We start from the raw sequence: 27,912 nt of genomic DNA on the forward strand, positions 1-27,912 counted from the left end.
AAATACAGAATGAACAAGTCAAAGACTAATTTATTAGTGAGGGACCCAGAATTATGCAAGGCTGATTCAAAGAATGCTTGAGACACTCAGTATATACAGATACTGAAAGTAAAAATGCTAAAATAAGATAGCTAAATTAGATAGAAAGGTGGTTAATGCACTATAGGACAGTTAATCCATAGTCTTTGGGATTATTTCTTCTACCAAACAGAAATTTTTTTCATCTCTACCAGACAAAAATCTGTAAATTAACATGTCTCTTCAAAAGGTCTAGATCCTAATCATCAGTGAATAATAAGCCAAGCAAAGATGTAATTCCCTAGAGAACTAAATAATCCCTGGGTGGGCCTCTCAGACAATGCTCCAGGATGACAATGAAAGGACATTTGATCATTCTTTTGTATTACTTTTAAGTTTTAAAATAATCTCTGGTGTACTGGGATGAACCAGAGGGATGGGATGGGGAGGGAGGTGGGAGGGGGGGTTCAAGATGGGGAACACATGTACACCCGGGGCAGATTCATATCAATGTATGGCAAAACCAATACAACAATGTAAAGTAATTAGCCCACAATTAAAATAAATAAATTTTAAAAAATAAATAAAATAAAAATAAAATAATCTCTATTAACAGAGGGTTAATAGTTGTATATGTGAGTCTAAATCTTTGGAAATAAAATTAATGTTCTAGGGGGCTCACCTTTAGAATAGTGTGGTAGCATTTCTGTATTTTACTTTACACATACATTCCAAAATAATAATTTATTTACCTTTCAAACCAATCACAGGATCTTAGAAGTCATCTGAGATCCAGGCACCTCCTAGGACAGGAATGCTTTCTTTCACAGTCTTGACAGGTAATCACGAAGCATTTGTGTACAGGAAGGAAACTAACAGTATTGAGTGCTTATTATGTACAAATTTATTCTCTCACAGTAATACATTACCTATACATTTAGCCACTTTTATCAAATAAATAGATCTCTTCAGCATAATTGCTTTGAATTATACCTTAATTAAAAAATGTACACACAGTATAATTTATCCTTTTTAATATACAGTTCAAGTTTTGACAAATACCTATGGTTGCAATTACCATCAGAAACAAAATACAAAACAGTTCCAAGCATAATTTCCTCTTAAATGTCAATTAATCAACAAGTATTTATTGACTACTGATGTGTCCAATAGTTACTGGTTAGTCTTTGGGGATAGCAGGAGAGTGTAAAAAAGCAGAAGTTAAAGATATTATGTCTGTCTCCAAAGAACGTCCACAGTCTAAATCATAGGGCACAGTTGCACACATAGGAACCAAGCGTAAATAAGCAATCTACTGGGTGATAATCTACGCAACATGTAGGTTCTGGTATTGAGACTGCCACCATGTGACAATGAATAAGCCATTTATTATTATTATTTCTTATCTGAGAACTTCTTTCCGCTTTCATAACTAGAAGGGGTTGTCCCAGACAATCTCTTGGGTCTCTCCTAACTATAAGCACGTGTGAGTCAGGTAGTGAGGGTTCAGAGTGATGATGGAAGGCTGGGAAGTTGAGAACAGCTTTATGGCACTGAGGCAGTCCATGGGTTGGCCCCTCAGAGTTAGTGAATGAGGTAAGTAGTGAGGGATGCAGGATAGAGCTAAGAGATACAACCTGTCACAGGGATGTGAAAGGAGCAAGTGAATGGATGTTGGTCCAGTGGAGCAAAAAAGAACTACAAGGTGTCATTCTGGAAGACAATGTTGAGCTCAAGCTCTGAATTGTTTGAGAGCCAGGGAGAGACATGAGGACTGAGAAGTTTGGTTGCTTACTAAGAGATGAATGACACCATGATGACAGTGATCCACAATCTCTTACTGAAAACCTATCATGGACATGCTCTCTAGAAGCCAGGAATACAGTAGAACAAAATCTGCCCTTTCAGTTATTTATTGCTGCGTGAAACAATTCACCCCGAAACTTAGTGGCTTAAAATAACAACCATTTTATTTACTCATAATTCTCTGCGTCAGCAATTTGGGCAAGAATCAGCTGAGTGGTTCTTCTGCTAGTCCTTCCTGCTGCTGCTGCTAAGTCACTTCAGTCGTGTCCCACTCTGTGGGACCCCATAGACAGCAGCCCACCAAGCTCCCCCATCCCTGGGATTCTCCAGGCAAGAACACTGGAGTGGGTTGCTAGTCCTTCCTAGAGTCCTTCATTAGGTTAGTCATCCGGCAATATGATTAGCGCTGAATAAAGATGGCCTCACTCACACGTCTAATGGTTGGCTGTTGAATGGCCTCTCCACACCATCTCTCTTCCTCCAGCAGACTAGTTGGAGCTTCCTCACATGGTTACTTCAGAGTTCCCAGGGAAAAGTGGAAAGCTACATGACTTCTTGAGATCTAGGCTCAGAAGTCACCCAGAGTTACTCATGCTGCATATATTGGCCAAAACAAGTTACAAGAACAGCCCAGATTCAAGGAGTAGAGAAATAGATTCCACCCTCCTGATGGGAGGAGCTGCAAAGTCACACTGTAAAGTGGTATATATACAGAGATGTAAGATTGGGTGGGCACTAAGCACTCTATCACACTATCCCATTTGGGAATATAAGTGCTGAGCACATAGTTCTTGAGCCTTGAGAAATGGGAGGAACAATTGAGGTGAAAAAAATATGAGCTTCTGAGTAGATTCTGATAAATATGCAGATAGAACAAACAGAGGAATGTGAAGAACTTCAGGCAGAATCAGTACAGACGGAGTGGCAGGATGACTCATGGTATGTTTAGACTCTAGTGAATGTACACTTGGGTACAATGGGTAGAGGAGAGGATTTCAGACATAAGTGGTAAGGATGATGGGAAAGGTTATACTTGGCTGTGGGGGACTTTAACTGCTAGGCTCTCAGGAGTACAGACATACCTACTATGCAGTGAGCAGTGAGGGGTACATGGTGGCCTAGTGGCAAAAGTGGGTATTCGGAAGAGGCCTTTACAACCTGCATCTTTATGAACAGCCATTTAGAAAGAAGTTGAGTTGGACCTGGAGTGGTACAGAGATCATGGCAAGAAATCAGCCTAGAAATGGTTTCCCTAAAGACAAGTGCTTACATGGATTCTGCTCAAGGGGTTAAAGGGAATAATTGGAGTTATTACAAGTAGGCTTATGTAGAAGTATAAAAAAATGTTTATTCTGGATTTAATTGGTTATCCTCAATCAGTTCAGTCGCTCAGTTGTGTCCGACTCTTCACGACCCCATGGACTGCAGCACGCCAGGCGTCCCTGTCCATCACCAACTCCCGGAGTTTACCCAAACTCATGTCCATTGAATTGGTGATGCCACCCAACCATCTCATCCTCTGTCATCCCCTTCTCCTCCCACCTTCAATCTTTCTTTCCCAGCATCAGGGTCTTTTCTAATGAGTCAGCTCTTCGCATCGGTGGCCAAAGTATTGGAGTTTCAGCTTCAACATCACTCCTTCCAATAAATATTCAGGACTGACTTCCTTTAGAATGGACTGGTTGGATCTCCTTGCAGTCCAAGGGACTCTCAAGAGTCTTCTCCAACACCACAGTTCAAAAGCATCAATTCTTCGGCGCTCAGCTTTCTTAACAGTCCCACTCTCACATCCATACATGACTACTGGAAAAACCATAGCCTTGACTAGACGGACCTTGGTTGGCAAAGTAACATCTCTGCTTTTTAATATGCTTTCTAGGTTGGTCATAACTTTCCTTCCAAGGAGTAAGCGTCTTTTAATTTCATGGCTGCAATCACCATCTGCAGTGATTTTGGAGCCCCCAAAAATAAAGTCTGCCACTGTTTCCACTGTTTCTCCATCTATTTGCCATGAATTGATGGAACTGAATGCCATGATTTTGTTTTCTGTATGTTGATTTTTAAACCAACTTTTTCACTCTCCTCTTTCACTTTCATCAAGAGGCTCTTTAGTTCTTCTTTGCTTTCTGCCATAAGGGTGGCGTCATCTGGATATCTGAGGTTATTGATATTTCTCCTGGCAATCCTGATTCCAGCTTGTGCTTCATCCAGCCCAGCGTTTCTCATGATGTACTCTGCATATAAGGTTATCCTGCTGCTGCTGCTGCTGCTGAGTCACTTCAGTCGTGTCCGACTCTGTGTGACCCCATAGACGGCAGCCCACCAGGCTCCCCCGTCCCTGGGATTCTCCAGGCAAGAACACTGGAGTGGGTTGCCATTTCCTTCTCCAGAGAGAGCTAAATTTAGACTCATCACACACACACATCCCTCTCTCTTGTGTAAGATGCAAGTTTCACGTGTGACAAGTAGGATACAACTGTTTACAGTCAAAGTTTTGTCTATACTTGAAAAGAAAAAATCCTAGTGCTCCTTAATATTCTAAGTGGGCAAGGGGTCGTGGATAATGCTGGAAACCATGATGGAGCCAGGTGAAAGCTGCCTGCAGTTTTGACTGTAATCTATACTGTGAAGCCATGCTCTGCCAGGAAGACTGTACAGCTACACTTTTCACATTGTCAGCATAGGAAAATATCTTTCCCCCAAATTACTGCTTTCCACAGGACTTACGTGGCCATTAGAATATGCTATGTGTGATTTTTTAACACAAAGTGAGAAGAGATATTTGGTTAGTTAATTAAACAGTAGGCAGAAAATAGATAACCAACAAGGACCTACTGTATAGAACAGAGAACTCTACTAAATATTTTGTAATAATTTATAAGGGAAAATAATCTGAAAGAGAGTATGTGTTGTGTATGTGTGTGCGTTAGTCACTCAGGCGTGTCTGACACTCTGTGACCCTGTGGACTGCAGCCCATCAGGCTCCTCTGTCCATGGAATTCTCCAGGCAAGAATACTGCAGTGGGTAGCTATTCCCTTCTCCAGGGGATCTTCCCAACCCAGGGATCCAACCCGGGTCTCCCACCTTGCAGGTAGATTCTTTACTGTCTGAGCCAACAGGGACTGAACCCACGTCTCTTATGTCTCCTGCATTGGCAGGCGGGTTCTTTACCATTAGTGCCATTTATATACATACATATATATGTATCTGAGTAACTCTGCTGTACACCTAAAACTAACACAACATTGTAAATCAACTATACTTCAATAGAAAATAAAAACATCAGCAGGCAACAATTCTGTTTCAGGTATTTCTGAGAGATAAAATGTAGAGAATTTGAAGGCTTCCTAGCACCAAGGGAAGGCAATGGCAATCCACTCTAGTACTCTTGCCTGGAGAATCCCATGGACGGAGGAGCCTGATGGGTTACAGCCCATGGGGTCGCTAAGAGTCGGACACGACTGAGCGACTTCACTTTCACTTTTCACTTTCATGCACTGGAGAAGGAAATGGCAACCCACTCCAGTGTTCTTGCCTGGAGAATCCCAGGGACAAAGAGGAGCCTGTTGGGCTGCCGTCTATGGGGTCGCACAGAGTCAGACACGACTGAAGTGACTTAGCAGCAGCAGCAGCACCATGGGAGTGGCAGTCTAGTTGTAACCTTCAGGTCATGTGTATATGAAATAAGTCACAGAGTAAGGAAGTATGGCATTAGGTGCCAAAGTGAATATAAAAGACAAGACTTAAAATGAGAGAATATGGTGTAGAGGATTACATCCAAATGAGTGGCCTTTGGGGAAGTGGGGAATCTCCTGCTAAGCTAGAATTTCCAAGAATTTGGAATTGGCCCAGGCAGGACTGACTGGCAGGGCAAAGAGGACAGGATGATCCAGTTGTGAGGAAAGGCTGCAGGTAAACTGGAGTGCTGGAGTGTTGGTGGTATTGGTAGAGGGGAGGCAGTGAGGAAACAATTCAGAAATGACTTCCCAGACTGTTCCACCTAGTTGCTCTGAAATTCCAGGTGAATAACTGTCCTCAGTTGATGGATTGTATCATGTGAAAACATTACAAACAACTCAACTGACAGGAAAAGAAAGGATATTTAGGTTCCTTTCTGCATACACAGGGCTTCACCTACTATCTGGTAGGTGAATGGGTGGCCCTTTGTGAGTACATCACAGGATAGGAAAAAGTTCTTCAAGGGAAAACACATCTCCTCTGCCCTTGGTGCTTGCTCAGACTGAGCCAGACCATAGTATACAGCAGTTATGCAAGAAAGGGACCTCCACTGCATTTTCTAATGACATAGTGTTCTAGGGAGAGATCTGAATGGGCATGCTGAGTTTTTGCCAATTCTCTCAATGTGCTCTTCAAAACTTGGGAGACTTCCTTTAAAAATATGTGCTTTATTTTAGGATCTGAGAAATCATAAATGGTTCATTCATATCATGGAGGTTCCAAGAAATCATGCCTCATTAGTGTCCTTAACAGTTAGCTTTTTAAAAAAGTATAAAAATAACATTTATTTTTATTTCATGGGGAAGATACTCAGATTTATATACTTGAGAAGTGTCTAGACATGGGCTTGGTATACAGCAAGCACTCAAAGAGTGTTAGTTGACTCTGAACTACCTGATTCTGAGCTTTCTGCAGCTTCTTTATAAAATATAGCAATACACTAAATTTTTGGTGAACTGATTCTTTAACATTGGGAGGACAAGGAAAACCATTAATAGTGGACATCTGGCTTGTCCAAAAGTGGGTCCAAGCTTCAGACATTATATAGGACTCTCATACATCTATATGTTCCTAAACTTTTTCACCACTAAGGACAACTTTTAAGATTTCACTCATAGACAACATGCTTTGAAGACTTGCCTACCAAACACGCCACCACTATGGATTATTTAATTTCTCCATTTTAACTGTCTAACGGTAAATGTTTCTGACAAGTAAAGGTTCTATTAAACATGAGATGATGAAGTATTTGTTTGCCAGACACTGATCAGCATTTTATTCTTAATATGCCATTAATTCCACACAATAATCCCATGCATGCTAAATCACTTCAGTTGTGTCCGACTCTGTGACCCCATGGACTGTAGCCTATCAGGCTCCTCTGTCCATGGGATTCTCCAGGCAAGAATACTGGAGTGGGTTGCCATGTCCTCCTCCAGGGGATCTTCCTAACCCAGGGATCGAAACAGTGTCTCTTGTGTCTCCTGCATTGGCAGGTGTGTTCTTTACCACTAGTGCCCCCTGGGAAGCCCATATGAACTTCATTTTACAAACAAGGAAACTGGGGAGTTCCCCCTCAGCCCAGTTGTTAAGACTCTACCTTCCAATGCAGAGGGTGTGGGTTTGATCCCTGGTCAAGGAACTAAGATCCCACAAGCCATGTGGTGTGGCCAGGAAAAAAAAAAACAACTCAATTAAAACTATACAAATAAAGAAACTGTGGCACAAAGAGGTTAAAATCACTCGAGGTTGCATAGCTAGAAAAAGGCAAAAGCAAGATTTAAACAACTTGGCTCTTTGCTATTCTATCCATTCTAGCATTCAAACTTTAGCTAACTAGTTTTTACCATGAATGGCAGTGTAATTCTAGCAATCTCACCCTCAGGTATTTACCCTAGGAAAAAAATGCAAATTTATGTGCACACAAACACTTGCATGTGAACTTTTATAGCAGCTCTACTTATAATCACCCAAAACTGGAAACAACCAAAATGTGGTACATTCATATAATAAAAGATTACTCAATAATAAAAAGGAACAAGCCATTTGAAACACACAATTTAGATGAATCTCAAAAGCATTATGCTGAGTGAAAAAAAAAGACTCAAAAGATTACATATAGTCTGACTCCATTTATGTGACATCAGAGTGACAAAACTAGAGTATGATAGAGCACAGATCAGTAGCTGCCAGGAGTTGGGGTGGGAACAGAATGTGACTGAAAGAGGTAGCACAAAGGAATTTCCTAAAGTGATGGAATTGTTTTGTACTTTGATTTTGGCAGTGGTTACACTGATCTATATACATGTGTCAAAATCCACACAACTAGACACATCCCCCCAAAAGTCATATATACTGTATGATAAAGAAAAAGGCAACAGGTCATCATCTTTTCAGTCAATACTAATTTCTGTATTTCTCATTTATTCACAATAACCTTCTACAGTTCAACGTATCACCAACACTAGTTTTCAGGTTTAAAAATTAGAAGAGTTAAATTATAACGTGAAGCAAAGAACCATGATTAGGCCACACATCCAATCGGAATGATGACAGTTACCTCTAATAAACATTCCTTAAAAGTTAAATGAATTTGGGTGCTTATTTCCTTAAAAATAAAAGGATTTTACAGGACTTCCCTGAGGGAAGTCCAAGTTAAGATTCTGTGCTTCCATTGCAGGGGGCACGGGTTCAATCCCTGGTTGGGGAACTAAGATCCCACATGCTATGTGGCACAGTCAAAAAATATTAGAAGTATTTCAGTAAACTTATTAGATGATATATTTAATATAGCAATTTGCAGACTAAAACAAAAGTATGTAACCAAAATTAACTCTGGGAAGGAGAACGTGATGGAATGAGAGTGTCATAAGGATGTCATGGACAACCATGGCTCTTTCCACAACTTTTCAGTTTTTACTAGAATGCAATCATGCATCACTAGTATAATTAAAAACAAAAATTTTTAAAGAATTTTAAAAAGTCCTTCTCAATTAAAATGGAGATGATTCCAAAGTTGCAATATATTTCTACCCATGGGGCTTCCATTGCCTTCAGGCACCCCCTTGGTTACTCTACTTACCAGATTAGGCTTGTATTCTACTTAACACTTAGTGCCTCACTCATAACACAGTGGGTACTCAAATATTAGCTGAACTGAACTGCACCTGGAAATGTGGAGAATAAAAATGACAAACACATGGTCACCAACAAACCCTATGATCTAGAAAGGCTAAACCATGCTCTAATTTTGAATGAAGCAAATTATTATTGAGTGCTAACAACATACTCAATAATTACAATGGCACACACAGAATTTTGGAAGAGAGCAAGACAAACATTTAACATACTGCCATTGGTATAGAGGTTTTTAAAGTTTAAAATAGGCAGAAACCAAACCAGAATCAATTATTCCTGGCTCCCTAAACATACAACTATAAAATTCAAGGGTATGAGAAAAATAAAAATAAGGGGAAAAAACTAACCTGCACTAAGTTTCTATGGGCTGCACACTAGACATTTATGTAGAGTAAAACTTACTTTGAGGACTTAAGTGTCAGTTCGGTCATGTAAACTATTGGGATGCCATCATTTCCACCTTTACAACAAGGAAGAAGCTGGATCCACTGAAAATCAATGACTCCTCTTGATATGTCCAATGGCCCTATCAGAGAAATGAAATCACAGGGCAAACCACCATCCCACTATCTGAAGAGATTGGTGCCTGCAGATAGACACAGGATCCGAACGTGTAAGCTGGTAGGAAGATTTAACTAGAGATTCTGACAAATTACTGGAGACCAGAGTATGGAAACATCATGAGAATATGAAGTTCCTGGGCTCCACATTGTGGGGGTGGGGTTTCCCATCCTCAAGTTTTACCAAAAGGAATCCCACAAGGTTCCTACAGGGAGGATTGGGAAAAAACGTCAAAGTTTCCACCAAGGTGCTGGTTGGATGAGGAAAACAGTACTCACTGTGAAATCCACCCAGACCCCTTTCCTTTATCTATCACACAGAACAAAAGGCTTAATTTGCAGGGGTTTGAGGGGTGGACTTAAAATCTCTGGATTGAGGATACTGGTGGATACTCATTGCAGCTGGGAGAAGGAACAGAGGTAAAAGAAAAAGAAGCTCCACCCCTGGAAGAGGGGCAGGAAATCTTGTGAAGGACACACTCAAGACACACTAAAGGCAGTTCCAGCACCTGCCTGAGAATTAATCAAATCATCAGAGAACTACTCATCCCCCACCAACCACCACGTGGCAAACCAGCTACTCAGTTAGCAATGGTGGAATACAATTGAGTTATAAGAGATAGCTCTTGGGAAACAGCACAAGGAAAAACCCAAAGCTAAGCAGGAGTCAAAAAGAAGGTATCACTAGAAGAATCAGAAATCTCTGGTGCCCATAGCAAAAACAAACATGGAACATAGGCCAACTCCTGACTAGATTAATTTAAATTCCCACACTGAAGGCCTAGCAGAAGGAAACTTGTGTTTTCCTGCCCATGTTCAGCTTTCAGCTTATTTATGAGGTATAATAAAAGGCAGGAAGATATTCCAAATGCCAAAACAATCATCAGATCCAGACTCAGTATGACACAGAAGTTGGGGCTATCAGAAATGAAATCTAAAAGAATTATGATTACTATGCTAAAGATTCTTAACGGAAAAGGTAGACAATATGCAAGAGCAGATGGATAATTTCACCGAAGAGGTGTTAACTGTGATAAAGAATCAAATGGAAATGCTCAATTAAAAAAAACAGTAAAAACACACCATGCCCAACAGTAGAACTGGCACAGACAAAGAAAGAATAAGTGAACATATAGATCAAGTTTACTGATCAGGTCAATAGAAATAAAAATGAAAAGAGACAAAAGAGGAAAAAATAGAACACAGCATTCAAGAACTGTGGGGCAATATCAAACAGAATAACATACTTGTAATTGGAACCCCAGAAAGAATAAAAAAAAGAGAACTGGGCACAATAATTATTTGAAGAAATAATGGCCGAGAACTTTCAAAATTAGTGACAGACAACAAATCACAGATACAAGAAGCTCAGAGAATACCAAACAGCATAAATATGAAAAAAAGAAAGCCACACCTAAGCAAATACAAAGTGATTGAAGGGAACCAGAGGCAAAAAGACAAATTAACTATGGAGGAACAAGATAAGAATTACAGCAGACTTATCAGAAACCATGCAAGTAAGGCAACAGTGGAGAGAGGAAAGAAGTGTCCACATTCCATGAAAATTTCACATTCCATGAAAATGTCCTTCAAAAGTGAGGGGAAAAAAAGACTTTCTCAAACAGAAACAAAATATTTACTGACAGTATATCGGGCACAAAAGTTAATGTTAAAGGAAAATTCTTCAGGCAGAAAGATTATGAATAAGGTAGGAACTTGGATTAGCATAAAGAAATGAAAAGCACTGGGAAAGGAATAAATGAATGTATAATATTTTCTTTTCAAAATGTTTCAAAAATGAGGGACTTCCCTGGTGGTCCAGTGGCTCAGACTCCACACTGCCAACGCAGGGGGCCTGGGTTTGATCCCTGGTCAGGGAACTAGATCCCACATGCTGCAACTAAATAATTCACACACTGCAATGAAGATCAAAGACTGTGTGTGCCGCAACCAAGACCTGGTACAACCAAATAAAAATTTTAAAAATGTTATTAAAAAAATGTTTGAAAAGCCAATTTCCCAGATGCCAGCCAAGGGTCAATCTTTCAAGCAGGCCTTCTAATGATAGTAGCCTTGGGCCTGCTGTATTAAATCTTTCCAGTGTGTGGCATGCTAAGTCTCTTCAGTCATGTCCAACTCTTTGTGACCCCAAGGACTGTAGCCTGCCAGGCTCCTCTATCCATGTGATTCTCCAGACAAGAACACTGGAGTGGGTTGCCATGTCCTCCTCCTGGGGATCTTCCCGACCTAGGGACTGAACTCACATCTCTTCCATCTCTGCATTTGCAGGTGAGTTCTTTACCACTAATACCATCTGGGAAGCCCTTTTCAGCACAAGAGGGTTAAAAAAAAAAAAACCCTGCAGCTAACATCATACTTAATAGTGAGAGATGGAATACTTTCCAAGATTGGATCAAACTAAGGATGTCCTCTCTCACCACTACAACTCTGATAAAGAAGAAAAAATAACAGTATTCATATTACCCGATTTCAAGAATCCTATGAAGCTACTGTCAAGACAGTGTGGTAATGGCAAAGTGATAGACACACAGATCAATTCATCAGAATAGAGATCTCAGAAATAGACCCACACAAGCATTGTCATATTTTTGACAGAAGTACAAAAGCAATTCAATGGAGAAACACAGTCTTTTCAACAAATGGTTCTGGAACTACTGGACATCCATACACAGGAAGATGAACTTTGACATACGCTCATTTTCATGGCTGGTGGGAATGCAAAATGATACAGAACCATTTTGGAAGATAGTTTGGCAGTTTCTTATTAAAACTCTGCAATCCCACTCCTAGGTATTTACCCAAGTGAACTGAAAATTTATGTCCATACAAAATGTTTATTCAGATTTACTCATAATTGCCTGGAAGCAACCAAGTTGTGTCCTAAAACAGGTGAATGAACAAATTGTGGTACATCCATACAATGGAATGCAATTCAATGATAAAAAGGAAAAAGTATTATTAGATGAATCAAGTAAGAGAAGACCAAAAAAGGCTACATATTGCATCTGTTCCATTCATATGACATTCTGGAAAAGGTAGGGCTATAGTTAAAAATTCAGAAGTATGCTATTCTGAGGCATTTCTAGGAAACAAAACTGGCTGGATATATTTTTTAACAAGGATAGTTCTGACCAGGTCAACAGAAGTTCATATCACCATAACCATACACCATTTCTTTTGAGATAAATGTCCTTAATTTTTAAAATAGGGTAATATATTCACATGGCTTAAAATTCCAAAAGTATACAAAAAAGCCTATGCAATGAAGTCTCCTTCCCTCCCTCTACCTCAGCCATGTGTGCCCCAAAGCTCAGTGTCTTGAATATCCTTTCAGAAATATTTTATGCTTATATAAGCAAAAATGCATGTATCACTGCCCCACTGCTGCTGCTGCTAAGTCACTTCAGTCGTGTCCGACTCTGTGTGACCCCATAGACGGAAGCCCACCCGGCTCCCCCGTCCCTGGGATTCTCCAGGCAAGAACACTGGAGTGGGTTGCCATTTCCTTCTCCAATGTGTGAAAATGAAAAGGGAAAGTGAAGTCGCCCAGTCGAGTCCGACCCTTAGCGACCCAACGGACTGCAGCCTACCAGGCTCCTCCATCCATGGGATTTTCTAGGCAAGAGTACTGGAGTGGCTTGCCATTGCCTTCTCCGACTGCCCCACTATTATACACAAATGGTAGTATACAATATACAGAGCTCTATTTCTTGCTTTATTTTTCATTTTGTACATCTTAAAGATCATGTGATATCAATGTAATATTCTACTGTAGAAATCAAGCCTTGATTGATCCTTAGACTATAACCACTCTTTTGCAGTACTCCAAGTAATATGCAAGTATTCGTTGAATTCATTTCTCCAAGTGTTTGCTGGGTCAAATGATATGTGCATTTATAATTTTGATGGCTATTTCCAAGTCACTGACTTTTAAAATATCAGGGATGTTTAATTTTTATCCTAAGAGGAAAAAAAAAGAAAATGAGATCCTATCACCAGGCAATTTTCTGGAGCTCTAAGATGTGCAAAATAAAGCCTTCTACTCAGTTTTCCCTACGTGCTTACTAGGATCCAGCTGAATTTTCATGTAATATATTTCAGGCCACAAGCTGGTTGCAAAGTCTATTTCAGGTATGTAAAAGGTGTTACTTCTAAAATCGTCACAAGCAAAGGCCAAAGGCTGATGCCCCAAATTACTAATCACTGGCCACTAACTCTGTAGCACAACGGTGGATTCTTCACTGCAACCACAGAGATTTTAAAATTTTGACCAAATAAAACATACCTAACAGAATATTTTGTCCTTACTATAATGCCCAAATAAGCATTTCTTCTCTTAGGTAAAACTGTAACTCACATAAAGGTTATGAAGAAAGGCTGCAAATGTTTCTCTCATCTTTCAGGTAGTGATGGATTCCCAATTAACTATCTTTTTGCTTGACCTCAAAATCTAGCGCAGTCTAGCACATTACAGTTTTTGTGCTAAAGCTTGAACCAGAGGTTGAGGAAACCCAGGGGCTCCTTTGATAATAGCCACATAAGATCAGTGAGCAACCAAGCCACTCATGAGACTATATCTTGAGCCACACTGTCACCCTTTGGCCTCCTTCCAGAAAAACCATCACTCAGCTTCAAACTCGATAAAAGAGAGATGGCACAACTGTATTATTTAGTCTCAAGAATACACTCCATTGGGACTTCCCTCGTGGTTCAGTGGTTAAGACTCTGTGCTTCTAATGCCAGGGGCACAGGTTTGATCCCTGGTTGGGGAACTAAGATCTCACAATGCTGTGTGGTGTGGCAATAAAAAGAATATACTACATTTATAAGTGTTTAAAATGATTTATCAAAGGAAAAGAGATTATATTCATTAATATGCATTCATTAATATGCATTAATATGCATCACTGCAGTAATGGTCCCCAATTTTCTCACATCTCCTTGTGTCCACGCCTTGGATGGTCCCCTCCCACAATGACTCTGGGCTTGGCCAAGGAACTTCTGTGGTTTGGCTAATGGGACAGTATCAAATGTGACACAAACAGACACTTGAGAAGTGCCTTGGTGCTTGCTCTCATCTGCTACTCTTTGTTCCTTTGAGACTATGATGTTAACAAGTCCAAACTAGCCAGCTGGATGAGGGACCACTTGGAGTGAGGATGAACCATCCCAGCTTAGGGCCTCCTAGAGCAACCAGCCTGGCAACTACCAGATGTATGAGAAAGGCCATCCTAGATCATGCAGTTGCCAGCTAACCACCCTCCCTCCCCTCCTCCAAAAAAAAGTTAACTGACATAGGCTACTCCAAAGTAAATATGTCTGTGGTCCAATACATATGGAAAGGGGAAGAGAACACAGATCTTCCCCATGAATTTTACTCTGCACATAATAGTTCCAAACAGAAAAACCTGCAGTACCTGGATGAGAATAAATATATAAGTATCGAAAAAATTCCCGAGTCTTCCTGGATTCTCACAAATGCACTGTCTGCCATCACAGATGGCACACACTAACACACACACACACACGACACAAAAAATTTCCATTTAGTCAATGAAGCATCTTTATCGTGATATATTTAAACCAAACTCTTACAGTCAACATTTCCATTTCTAACATGAACTCAGGTTTCCAGGAATTACTTTTTCTTTCAATTCTACTTGTTTCCCCATTTGACAGGGCTTGGTGAAAGCTGAAAGAGCTCCCTCAATGCAGCCTAAAAAGCATCAGGTAATACGAGCCCAATTAAATCTCCTTCTAGAAGTATTCCACAGGACCAGCTTCTTCCAGCATCACAGCAACTCTTTTTAGCCATATTAACGGTGGGCAGTAAAAACTGTTTAAGATCTACACATTTGGGCCAGAAACATTGCCTCTATTGGATCACTAAGTGAGACACTAAAAGGGAAATGACTCTCTTAAGCCACTTTTGTTTAGGCCTCAGGAGATGCCTTTCTGGATTCACACATACACAGAGAAACACCTTCGAGCAGCCTCCGACAGCCCTTGGAGGAAAACACAAGCTCCTTAACGAGGTCCCCTAAGACCATGTCAATCTTACCCTGCCTATCTCATCTCTTTCTCCAGGTCCTAGCCAAACCTCTTTGGATCCTTTCCACCTCTCTCCCACCTCAGTGCCCTTACAACACCTGTTGTTCCCTCTGCCTGGCAATCCCTTCTCTCTTTTACCCTGCTTTTCCCTGCTAAGCCTTCAGGATCCAAGGCACCATGCTGGTCTCCATCTCCCTCTTTGAAGCATTCTACCTCTTACTTGCTGTTTGACCTTAGGCAAGTTACCTTTGCTTCACCTCTTTGAGCCTCATATCTCAGAAAGATACCCTGTGATAAGCACTTAGCACAATGCTTAGCACACAAGAAATGGTTAACAAATCATCACTGCTGTTATTTGCTATTATCTCATAGTAATCTTCATCGCAATTTAGTACAATTAGTAATTAGATATTTACTTGTAGAAAAATAGAAACACCTCCTTGGATTTCACCTTAATATCTAATCTCTTTCATGTTATTTCCCCCATAATGCAATTCTGGAAGGGAAGATGAATGCTTATAGAGCAATTATTACCTCAAAAGTGTGTTTTGGCAGATGAAGAAACCGAGGCACAGTGAAGTAACTGGTCAAAATCAAGTTAGCATGACCCTACAGCCTGTGCTGTATATGACACCAAAGGTTTCTCTAACTCATGAACCTTGTCAACTAAGAGCAGCAAGCATCAGAAAAAATGAATCTTCATATTTACATACTTCCCAAATGACTCCCAGGTATTTAACTCTTCAAATCCTTAACCAGCCTGATGTTCCAATCAGCCGTGTAAATTCCTTCAGCAGAATACTCTTCCCCTTGATTGAGATGGTAGATTTCCTTACCTTTCCACTGGATGTTGAGCTTTCAAGGGGATGAATATCTTTCACCTCTTATACCCCTAGCAAACAGGTTTGCTAAAGAAATTAAAATGTTGGAGAATGTATAATAAGTTGGGGAGTGGTGGAATGAATTTTCATGAAAATATTAAAGTTTGGCATAGCTAAAAACAAACTTGACAAAAATGACAACAAAAAGGGAGTTTATCTTAACCACTTTTACAATTGATAATGATTTCTATATCTAGCACCAGAGATTCCATGTTATTTACAAATGTGTATTTTACAACTTGAGGAAGACCACTCACCAATATTCTGCTATACCCAGCAGCTGCACTTGAGCCACCCTCATGAGCGGATGCCTTTGACAAATATCTCAATGGTTACTTTCAAATGGGTCATAAAAGAAAACAGAGCAAATGATAAAGCAAATGGGAGCAAACTGTTAGTAAATGGTAAGTTTGAGTAAAAGGAATACAGGAGCTCTTTGTACTATTTTTGCAACTTTTCTGTGATTGTAACATTGTATCAGAATAAAAAGTTCTGAAACTTTGAAATTAAAAAAAAAAAAGATTTTCCCAGGAGATTGAACACACAAGGTACTGGCCATGCTGGTACCATATTACCTTGTCACCTGTTCCAAAAAACACTCCAGAGTCGTGTTTCCTTGCCTATCAGCCAATATCAAAGGATAAAAACCCCATGGGCAACAGGGCTCAACCACTGCTTCTGGGTTGGGACAGAGATTAAATTATTTATTGCTTGAAGAGTACTAATGAATGCATAGGTATTTCCTATTGGACAAAGCTCCAATACTATTCCCCACACCAGGCACCCTACTTTCTTCAGTCAGATACCCTCTGAGTCCTTACTTTCCTTTCCCCAAGCTCAGTTATGGGGCCAGGCAAATTCTCCTCACCCTTTCTTGCTCACTGTTCCACCCACACAAGAGAAGCACAGAGACACATCTGATGGTAAGAGCTTTGCTGCTATTGTCTATGAAGAGACTTACAGGGAGTAAGAAAAAATAACCCTGGGGGAATCACAAAGATTCCAGAAAACAGAAAACTCAAAACAGTAGTGGTCTGTAATGACCACCTGGCAGCACCCTTTTATTCATTCATCACTTCTACCTACCGTCCTAGACCTTCCCCACTCCCCAAACCAGAATGCTTCAGCTTTCCTAGCCATTGTAAGTAGGACAACAGGTAGAAACTTGTAAATCATTCAAGTGTCCCCATATTAGCCATTTCAGAAGAGTGCCACATGGGTGTCACCCAACACTCAACCCTCACTTATAAGGTGAGACAAATAAAGATCATAGTAAGTCATCCTCTGATGAGATTTTCTTAATGTAAACCAGCATATGATCTCTACCTTCCTCAGCTCCTGTTTTGTGTAAGCTCTACGAGGAGGTAGATGCATTATGTCCTACACAATGTTCAACCTCTGTATCCCTGATCAAGGCTTATTAGAACCCTCTGTAATGCCATGTCTTCAAAAACACCCAATGCCTTCTGCCTCTTCAGTTCAGTTCAGTTGCTCAGTTGTGTCCGACTCTTTGCGACCCCATGAATCAGCACAACAGGCCTCCCTGTCCATCACCAACTCCAGGAGTTCACTCAAACTCATGTCCATCAAGTCGGTGATGCCATCCAGCTATCTCATTCTCTGTCGTCCCCGTCTCCTCCCACCCCCAATCCCTCCTAGCATCAGACTCTTTTCCAGTGAGTCAACTCATCGCATGAGGTGGCCAAAGTATTGGAGTTTCAGCTGCCTCCCCCCAAATACTTGCTTAGTTCCAGCCATACCTCAAAGTAGTACGCAGAAAAAAGAAATGGCTTTGTGTAGCTTAGGGAAGAAATGGGTTGTCAGAGTTGGTGGAACACAAAGGATAAAAAAGACAAGCATTACCAAATAAATTCATATTCAACCTACAGCCTTCAACATCCTTTGTTCTTAAATATTTTAACTTTCGCTAACCCATACAACTTAACTATGAGAGCCATGCACCATCATCTGTCCTGCTCCTGGGAACCTTCTCTACAGGCCAGAAGGTGGGTCACAGGTGCCCCTCAGGCACCTGTGCTTCCAAGTCACTCCTGGCGGCCAGCTGATCACAAACACTTCAGGAAGGACTGGGAGGCCCTTCTTGACTCTCCCCTACCTGTGACCAAGATTCACCAACTCACAGCAACACAACTCAGAAAAGTGGGAGAACGAAAGTGTAGGTTCTAGAACCAGACAAGGACCCCTAATATTTCAGAAATGACTGGACGAAGAATGCAAGAAACTCTGTCAAGGCACCAAGACTAGGTTACAAGCACTTCTCTAGCAAACAAAACTTTAGAGAAGAGCACAGTTGAAGAAAAGGTGTCAGTGATGGTAGCTAACACTGAGAAGATCTCATGTAATTCTTTCACCCTTGGAGAGAGTTTTTACCTTCTTACAGTTCAAGTATTTATATTTAGAGCTCACTTTAGATGAAAAAGGAAATGACATGTTATAAAGGTAGATAGAATGCCTGCCTGCTAAGTCAAGTCGGACTCTTTACGACCCTATGGGCTATGGCCTGCCAGGCTCCTCTTGTCCATGGGATTCTCCAGGCAAGAATACTGGAGTGGGTTGCCATGCCCTCCTCTAGGAGATCTTCCGGACCCAGGGATCAAACCCAAGTCTCCTGTGTTAGTAGGTGGGATCCTTACTCCTAGGCTAAACAGAAGACGGGGGGAACTACATCTATTTCACTTATCCACATGATGCTATAAAAGCATGCTGCTAAGTCACTTCAGTCGTGTTCGACTCTGTGTGACCCCATAGACGGAAGCCCACCAGGCTCCCCCGTCCCTGGGACTCTCCAGGTAAGAACACTGGAGTGGGTTGCTATTTCCTTCTCCAATGTGTGAAAGTGAAAAGTGAAAGTAAAGTCGCCCAGTCGAGTCCGACCCTTAGCGACCCCACGGACTGCAGCCTACCAGGCTCCGCCATCCATGGGATTTTCTAGGCAAGAGTACTGGAGTGGCTTGCCATTGCCTTCTCCGATAAAAGCATTAGAACTACACTATTCAAAGGGTACAGAGGCCTAGGATCCACATTCCTACTGTTTACAGGTGTTATTAAAGTATTAAATAAAAATACAATGCTTTGTTCAGGCCGACTCCTTTCTCACCACCACCCCTCACCCCCCAGGCTGACAAGAAATGGCTGCAGGGAAGGTATTTAAGAGAACTACTCTGGGAAAGTAGATTCTGGGTTGCTAAAACTAAGCCAAGATGTTGTGCAACCAGTCTTTACCTAAATTATTTTCCATTACTTTGCCAGTTTAGAGAGAAGCAGTTATCTTTATCAGAGAATGAGGTCGCCTTTCCCTCCAGGCCACTGGAATCACCATCAACACGGTTTTGATTTCTCACACAATCAGGCGCGCGGGGGGAGGGCCTGCACAAGGAGGCCCGCGGGGGAGGGGGCGGACACAGGGATCTCATCCTCAGCTTCACCCATCAACGGATCTCGCATCAAAAACCACCCCACGAACATCTGAGAGCATGGATTTCCTTGCATCTCAGAAAGTCAGAGGAGCGGCCAAACAAGTTTCTTGCCAAATGCTTAGGAGCTGTATATGTCCCAGGGCTACACAATGATACCAACTTTTAAACATGCCTTCACATACCACCATTATGGTCCCACACTCGAGGTCCCTCCCCCATTTTCCCCCCTCACAAATAATAAACGCAGGTTGGTTACCGCGTGCAATTTAAAGCCGGACTTCACCTAAGCAGTAGCTCCGAAAAGCGAGTGGAAAAGACTGGAGGCAGACTTTTTTTTTTTTAATCGATAGCCCCACGGCGTGGGGAATAAAACCAACTCAATCGCTGGAGAAAAGTTAACTTTGCCGTGCCCAGCGGTGGGAAAATTTTCCCGTAAGATTCGGAAAGTCCTCCCGTTTTTCCCACCCCCGCCCCCCGGACCGCCCGGCACTCGCTGGTCGCGGCGGCCCGGGACCGGCAGCTCTGGAACAATAACGCGAGGGGGAGGGAAAGTTCGTCAGCCCGCGGGACGCCGGGGCTCACCAACGGCGGGACCACGCCGCCGCCCGCACCGCCCGGCCCCCAGTCTCTAGGACTCGGTTCTTCCCGCCCCTCAACAGCGAAACAGTCAGGGTGCGCCCCCGCTCCCTGGAGCATCCGGCCCCAGGCGGCCCGCAGAGCGGGTCCTCCCGCCGCGGGTCGGACCCCGGGAGCCCCGAGAGCAGGCAGTGAACCGGGAGAGAGGGGGCGCCAGGAGGGGGCACCGGAGGAAACGACCGCAACAGTTATGGCGCTCAATTTCTGCCCGAGTGTAGCCGCAGCCGAACACGGCCGGCCGCCCCCACCACCCACGCCCCCGGGCCAGCCACCCAGCGCTGCCCGGAGCCGGCCGAGGAGCCACCAGGCACTTTACCTCAGCCCACACACGCTCTCGGCTCCAAGGTTCTGGGGACGCCGGAGGCCACCGCTGTGTGGAGCCGGACCGACCCAGAGCGCGGCGAGGTTGGTCTGGGACATTGCGCTCCGTGGCGCCTGCTTCCACTCCCTGAGGCCGCCACTCCCGCTACCCATCCGACGCGACGCCCCCCAAATCCGTTCGCCCCGCGTCCAGCGGCAGCGGCGCCTACCTTGGCGCAGCGCGACCGCTGCTCCTTCCTGGCTCCACACTAGGGCCCGGCAACGTGCCGGGCGAGTCCGGTAGAGGTGGTAACCGCCCCCTGAACCGCTCGCTTTCTTCTCTCCCCTCCCTCGCACCTGCCCCCTAATCTCCTCCCTTATCCCCCGCCCTCCGCCCCGCCGCCGGATCCGCCGGGGCCGGCCCCCGCGCCTCCGCTCCCGCCCTCGGCCCTCGCCCGCCCGCCCGGCCCGTCAGGCCTCAGCGCTGGGCAGGCGGTTGGGCGGCGGCGGCAGCGAAGGAGGCGGCGGCGGCAGCGGCTGAAGCGGCGCGGAACACTATTGTATTCCTGACACTGTGCGCTCCCACGCTCCGCCTCTTCCCCTTCCTTCCTTCTCCACCGTCTCCCCAACCTCCGCGTTCCACTCCAACCACCCCCCCCACCCGCAGCCAACAGCCGGCCGCGCTCGCCCTACCCGTCTCTGGCTCCCTGCTGTCCGACCGCCCTCACCGCCGCGCGCTCTTCTGGCGGGCCGGGCGGTTTGCTACCGCCGCGCGCCTGGAGGCTCCGCCCACTTGGTGCTCCCGCACGCGCCGCGCGGGGCGCCAGGTGGGTTCCCCTCAGCTCCTGCTGGGTGCGCTGCAGCCTGGAGGCGCCTCACCACCTCTGAGGGCTGGAGACGCCGACGACGCGGAGGTGCCTGGGTTGTGGAGAAATACTACCTAAGCTTTTCATGGCCCCTTTCAACTCTGAAGTTCTATAAGTGGACCCTCCTGTATGCAACTTGTCGGTCACTATTGATTTAAGCCGTTTGCGCTTGAATTACACCTATAATAATATTCAAGCCGAAGTGGCTATTCACAGAATAAATTTATTCAGTTGCAGGCACAAGTGGTTTATGAGGTGTGGCTTTTTTGATGAGTGAACTTGGTTAGGGTACAGCCCCCAGTTTTTCAGTCAAACACTAACCAAGGTATTGCTGTGAAGGTATTTTCGTGTAATTAAAGCTCCTGATCAGTTGGCATAAAGTGAGGGAGATTATCCTGGATAATCTGGATGGGCCTGGTCATTCCTTTCTGATTGCATGCCCTATAGATTTTGGATATGCCACTCCAGTACTCTTGCCTAGAAAATCCCATGGATGGAAGAGCCTGGTAGGCTGCAGTCCGTGGGGTCGCTAAGGGTCGGACACGACTGAGCGACTTCAGTTTCACTTTCACACATTGGAGAAGGAAATGGCAACCCACTCCAGTGTTCTTGCCTGGAGAATCCCAGGGACGGGGGAGCCTGGTGGGCTTCCGTCTATGGGGTCACTCAGAGTCGGGCACGACTGAGGTGACTTAGCAGCAGCAGCAGCAGCCTGCCCCACATTTGTAAGCCAATGTCTTCTAATCAATGAATGAATAAAAGTGTGACTGTGTGTGCGTCTTTGTGTGTCTATCTCGGTTGGAAAACTGACTCATACAGATGTTTAAGCAGCAAACTCTTTACCATGAACTCATAATTGTAATTTTCATTCACATTTCTAGGCTAAACAAACATGTGGGCTCTTTTTGTATTTTTTCTGTTTTCAATATTAAAGATGTAGTTCTATTTCATAATGTGCAAATATGTGAATTCTAAAATATTCGTGGTCCTTCAAACTTACCTCATTTATTTATTATTCTCTTTTTATTTACCTCAGTATTGCTGGACTGTGCTGTGCTTAGTCGCTCAGTCGTGTCCGACTTTTTGCGACCCCATGGATTGTAGCCCACCAAGCTCCTCTGTCCATGGGGATTCTCCAGGCAAGAATACTGGAGTGGTTTGCCATGCCCTCCTCCCGGGATCTTCCCAACTCACGGATGGAACCCAAGTCTCCTGCATTGTTGGCAGATTCTTTACCAGCTGAGATACCAGGGAATCCCTACCTCAATATTATGCTTAACTTATTTTGAAATAATTATAGATTCACAGGATCTGTTAAAAAAATTATTATAGAACAGTCTCAAGTACTCTTCACCCAATTTTCCCCAATGGTAATATCTTACATAACCAAGATATTGACATTGGTACAAGCCACAGTCCTTACTCAGATTTCACCAGTTTTAAATGCACTCATTTCTGTGTCTGTGTGTGCAATTTTATCACATGTGAATGGAATCATACCTTTTGAAACTGGCTTTTCTTCACTCAGCATCATTTCCTTGTGATTCATCCAAGTAGTTGCACATATCAATAGATCATTCCTTTTTATTGCTGAGTGGTAGTATTGCTATGGATGTACTACAGTTTAACTATTCACCCGTGAATGGGTATTAGGGTTATTTTCAATTTTTGTGTATAAGAATAAAACTTGGATGAATATTCATGTAGACTTTCTTGTGTAAACATTAACTTCTCTGTGACAAATGCCCAGAAGTGCAATTGCTGGATTGAATGGTATGTGTATGTTTAGCGTTATAAGAAACTGCCAAAAATTTCCAGACTGTCTATACCATTTTACATTCCCACCAGCAATGTAGAGATCCAGTTTCTCTACATCTTTGCCTGCATTTGGTATTGTGACTATGTTTTTATTTTCATCATTCTAATAGATGTGTTGTGATACCTCTTTGTTTAAATTGCATTTCCCCAACAGCTGATGTTGTTAAACATCTTTTTATATGCTTATTTGCTGTTTGTATATCCACTTTAGTGAAATGTCTGCTCATGTATTTTGCCCATAACATTAAACAAAATTTTTTTTTTCAATTTTGGCTCTGCTGGGTCTTTGTTGCTATGCAGTGTTTAGTTGTGGCAAGCGGGGGCTTCTCATTGCAGTGACTTCTCTTGTTGTGGCGCACGGGCTCCAGGGCATGCAAACTTCAGGAGTTGGGGCACGTGGGTTCAGTAGTTGTGGCTCCTAGGCTCTAGAGCACAGGCTCAATAGTTGTGGCTCAGGGTCTTAGTTGCTCCTTGGCATGTGGGATCTTTCTGGACCAGGGATCAAACCCGTGTTTCCTGCATTGGCAAGCAAATTCCTCACTACTGAGCCATCAGGGAAGCCCTGCCGATTACATCTTGAGAATTCCTTATATATTCTAGATACAAGTTCTCTGTCAGATAAGTGAGCTTATCTCAGTATTTTTTCGTCTGTAACTGGTCTTTTCATCCTCTTAAAAGATTTTGAAGGTCAAAAATTTTAATTTTGATTAAGTACAACTTATCAATGTTTGCGTTTATGTATCATGAATTGGTGTCATGTCTGAGAAAAATTTCACCTAGCCCTAAGTCCCACAAAATTTTCTCTTGTATTTCCTTGTAAAAGTATTATAGTTTTATATTTTACATATAAGGCCATGATTCATTTGAATTAATTTTTGTATAAAATGTGAACTTGAGGTCGAGGTTCATATTTTTGCCTATGAATGTCTGATGGCTGAAACACAATTTGTTAAAATAACTGTTTTTTCCTCCATTGAATTGCTTTTGCACCTGTGTCAAAATCAGTTGGGCATATTGTGTTTGACTGTTTGGTGGGTATTTCTAGGTTCACCATTCTGTTTTACTGTTATACCTGTCTATCCCTCTGTGAATACCAGTCTTTCTTAAAATTTATTTTTAATTGGAAGATAATCACTTTACAATGTTGAGTTAATTGGTTTCTGCCATACAACACCAAACAGTCTTGATTACTGTAGATATGTATTTCTTTATTCTTCTTCAAAACCGTTTTAACCGTTCAAGGTTTTTGCCTTTCTATACAAATTTTGGAATGAGCCTGTCTCTATCTATAAGAACCTTGCTGGGATTTTGATAGGAATTGTGTTGAAACTATAGATCAATTTGGGGCGAATTGAAATCTATACTATACTGAGTCTTCTAACCCATAAACACAATATATATCTCTCTGTTTATTTAGATATTCTTTGATTTCTTTCACTGCGTTTCGGAATTTTCAGCATGCAGATCGTGTGCGTGTTTTGTTAAGTGTATACCATATTTCATTTTCTTTGGAGTGACTGTAAATAATATTGTGTTTAGATTTTCAGCTTCTTTATTCATTATTAATATATAGAAATACAGTTAATTTGGGGTGTTGATCTTGTATTCTTTGACTTTTTTTTTTTTTTGCAGCAAAGAGCTCAGCTTTTTATTGAATGTGTTACTAAAAAGGTTTAGTCAAAAAGACCAAAGCTCATGTCATCATTAGACTCTTCAGATTCTTCTTTCCTTGCTTTTACTTTCTTCTTAGCGGAGGCAGCAGTGGTGGAGGGGACAGAACCTCCTGTGGGATCAGCACCAGCTGCTGGGGCAAGTCCTCCAGTCCCCACGTTGCAGATGAGGCTCCAGATGTTGACATTGGCCAAAGCCTTTCCAAACAAGCCTGGTCAGAAAGGTTCAACATTTACACCGGCTGCTTTAATGAGGGCATTGATCTTACACTCTGTGTCCTGCAGGATGAGGGCCGAGTAGATGCAGGTGAGCTCCAAGAAGGAGGCTATGGTGCAGGCGAGTGCCAGGTGGGGGCTGCCAGGCATGCTGCTAGTCGCCCAGATGAAGTGAGGGTCTCACCCCAATGGGGCCTTAGCTTCCTTAGAAGGATCGTGTACCTTACCAGCAGCTAAGGAAAGCCTTTGACTTTGTTGAATCCACTTATTAATTAGTCTTAGCAGGTTTTTGGGTAGATTCGTTGGGATTTTCTCCATAGACAATCATGTTGTCCATGAGTATGGACAGTTTTATTTCTTCCGTTCCAATCAGTATGCCTTTTATTTCCTTTTCTTGCCTTATTGTGCAGATGAGAACTTTCAGAGTGGCCTGAGCAGACATCCTTCCCTTGTTCCCTATATTAGGGGGAAACAGTCCATCTTTCACCATTAAGAAAACTGTTAGTTGCTGTGTGTTTGTTTTTGTAGAGCTTTTATGTCAAGTTGAGCAGGTACCCTTCTATTCCTAATTTGCTGAGAGTTTTTTTCATGAATGAATGGTGAATTTTGTCAGATGCTTTTTCTACATTACTTGATATGAACATATGATTTTTCTTCTATAGCCTGTGGATATCATGATGCGAAGTCACTTCAGTCGTGTCCGACTCTGTGTGACCCCATAGACGGCAGCCCACCAGGCTCCCCCGTCCCTGGGATTCTCCAGGCAAGAACACTGGAGTGGGTTGCCATTTCCTTCTCCAGTGTGTGAAAGTGAAAAGTGAAAGTGAAGTCTCTCAGTCGTGTCTGACCCATAACGACCCCATGGACTGCAGCCTACCAGGCTCCTCCATCCATGGGATTTTCTAGGCAAGAGTACTGGAGTGGCTTGCCATTGCCTTCTCCGGTGGATATCATAGTTTCCATTGAATATTGATTTTTTAACTAATCTTGCATAAATGGAATAAACCCTACTTGGTGATGGTATAATTGTTTTTATACCTTTCTGGATTCTATATCACTAATAATTTGTTGCAGATTTCTGTGTCAAAGTCCCTAAAATAAGTTTGGAGAGTTTTTTCATAGTGTGTTTGTCTGGTTTTTGTATTAGGTGAATACTGGCCTCATAATATGAGTTGAGAAGTTGTGCAGAAAAGAGTTAACATAGCAGGCCCTTGGTGGGCCTCTGGGAACTGGGATTTCAGGAGGATTTCCACCATCCCCAGAACTGATAAGAGTGACTCACTATGCCTAAACTGTTTGTACAAATGTGATTTATGCTGGGACTAAAATTCAAGTCTCCTGATTTCCAAGCTGTGTGGAAGAGTTAACATAGCAGGCTGACTATTATCCTTTGAAAGGCCTGTTTGCAAAGTTGGTTCTTTGATGGCATCTGGAAACTTGGATTTGGGGTGAGTTCCTCCCATTCCAAGGACTGATAAGAGTATCCCACTCTGCCTAAACTGTACAAACAGTATGGTTTATGTTGATCATCTGCTTTCCTTCTGGGAGTCTGGAATTTTGGTAAGTGCTAAGCAGCGAGTGCCTATATGATCAACTCTCAATAAATACCCTAGGAACTAAGTTTCTAATGAGCTTCCCTGATAGACAGCATTTCACATGTGTTGTCACAGCTCTGCTGGAGGATGTAAGTACATCCTGTGTGACTGACTCCACTGGGAGAGGACTCTTAGAACCTTGTACCTGGTTTTCTCTGGATTTTGCCCATGTGCCTTTTTCCTTTGAAGATTTTACTCTGTTCTCTTTCACTGTAATAAATAATAGCCTTGAATCTGATTGTATGCTGAGGTCCTAGTGAATCATTGCACATGAGCACAGGGATGGTCTTGGAAACCCCTTACATTCCTTTAAAAAAATATTTATTTATTTTTACACCACATGGCATTCAGGATCTTAGTTTCCTGACCAGGGATTGAACCCATGTCCCCTGCAGTCGAAGTTCAGAGTCCTAGTTACCGGACTACCAGGGAATTCCCCATAGTATTCCTTTAAAACAAACAAATACATCCATCATCTCACATATTTACTCTCCCTTTCTTTTTCTTTGGTGAGAACATTTAAGTTCTACTTTCTTAGTAATTTTAATTATACAATATAGTATTATCAACTATACTCACGATGTTATACATTAGATTCTCAGACCTTCTTCATTTTATAGCTGAAAGTTTGTACATATATATATGTTTGTGTATATATATATATATATATATATATTTGCCCACGTGGCATGTGGGATCTTAGTTCCCAGACCAAGGATCAAACCTGTGCCCCCTGTTGTGGAGGCACAGAGTCCTAACCACTGGACCACCCAGGAATTCCCTGGAAGTTTGTACCATTAAACCAACATCTCTCCGTTTTCCCTACCCCATCAGTCCTCAGCAACCACTATTCTATTCTCTATCAGTTTAACTTTTTAAAAAATTTCACATGTAAGTGATACCATGCAGTATTTGTCTACCTCTGACTTATTTCACTTAACATAATGCCCTCCAGATTTATCAATGTTGTAACAAATAATAGGATTTCCTTCTCTTTTTTCTTTAAGACTGAATGGTATTCTTGAATATATGGTGTACAAATAAATATATATATATATATATATACATATATCATATTTACTTGATCTATTACTTGATCTGTTGACACACACTTAGGTTGCCTCCATACCTTGGCTCTTGTGAATATTGCTGCCTTGAAC

General features: G+C 42.4%; 1 protein-coding gene and 1 pseudogene across 1 annotated transcript in view; both read right to left on the reverse strand.

Annotated features, from left to right (window-relative positions):
- JADE3 (jade family PHD finger 3) overlaps positions 1 to 20,903 on the reverse strand; it is a 150,709-nt gene extending 129,806 nt beyond the window's left edge. The window contains exon 1 of the mRNA XM_055393892.2: positions 20,818 to 20,903. The gene's annotated coding sequence lies outside the window, so the exon portion shown is untranslated. The remainder of the gene's footprint in view (positions 1 to 20,817) is intronic.
- Positions 20,904 to 24,911: 4,008 nt separating this feature from the next.
- Positions 24,912 to 25,448, reverse strand: LOC148773324 (large ribosomal subunit protein P1 pseudogene; annotated as a pseudogene).
- Between the last annotated feature and the right edge of the window lie 2,464 nt (positions 25,449 to 27,912).

The sequence above is a fragment of the Moschus berezovskii genome, chromosome X (genome assembly GCF_049115385.1).
Source record: "Moschus berezovskii isolate FMDL1 chromosome X, NW_MosBer_1.0, whole genome shotgun sequence".
Lineage (NCBI taxonomy): Eukaryota > Metazoa > Chordata > Mammalia > Artiodactyla > Moschidae > Moschus > Moschus berezovskii.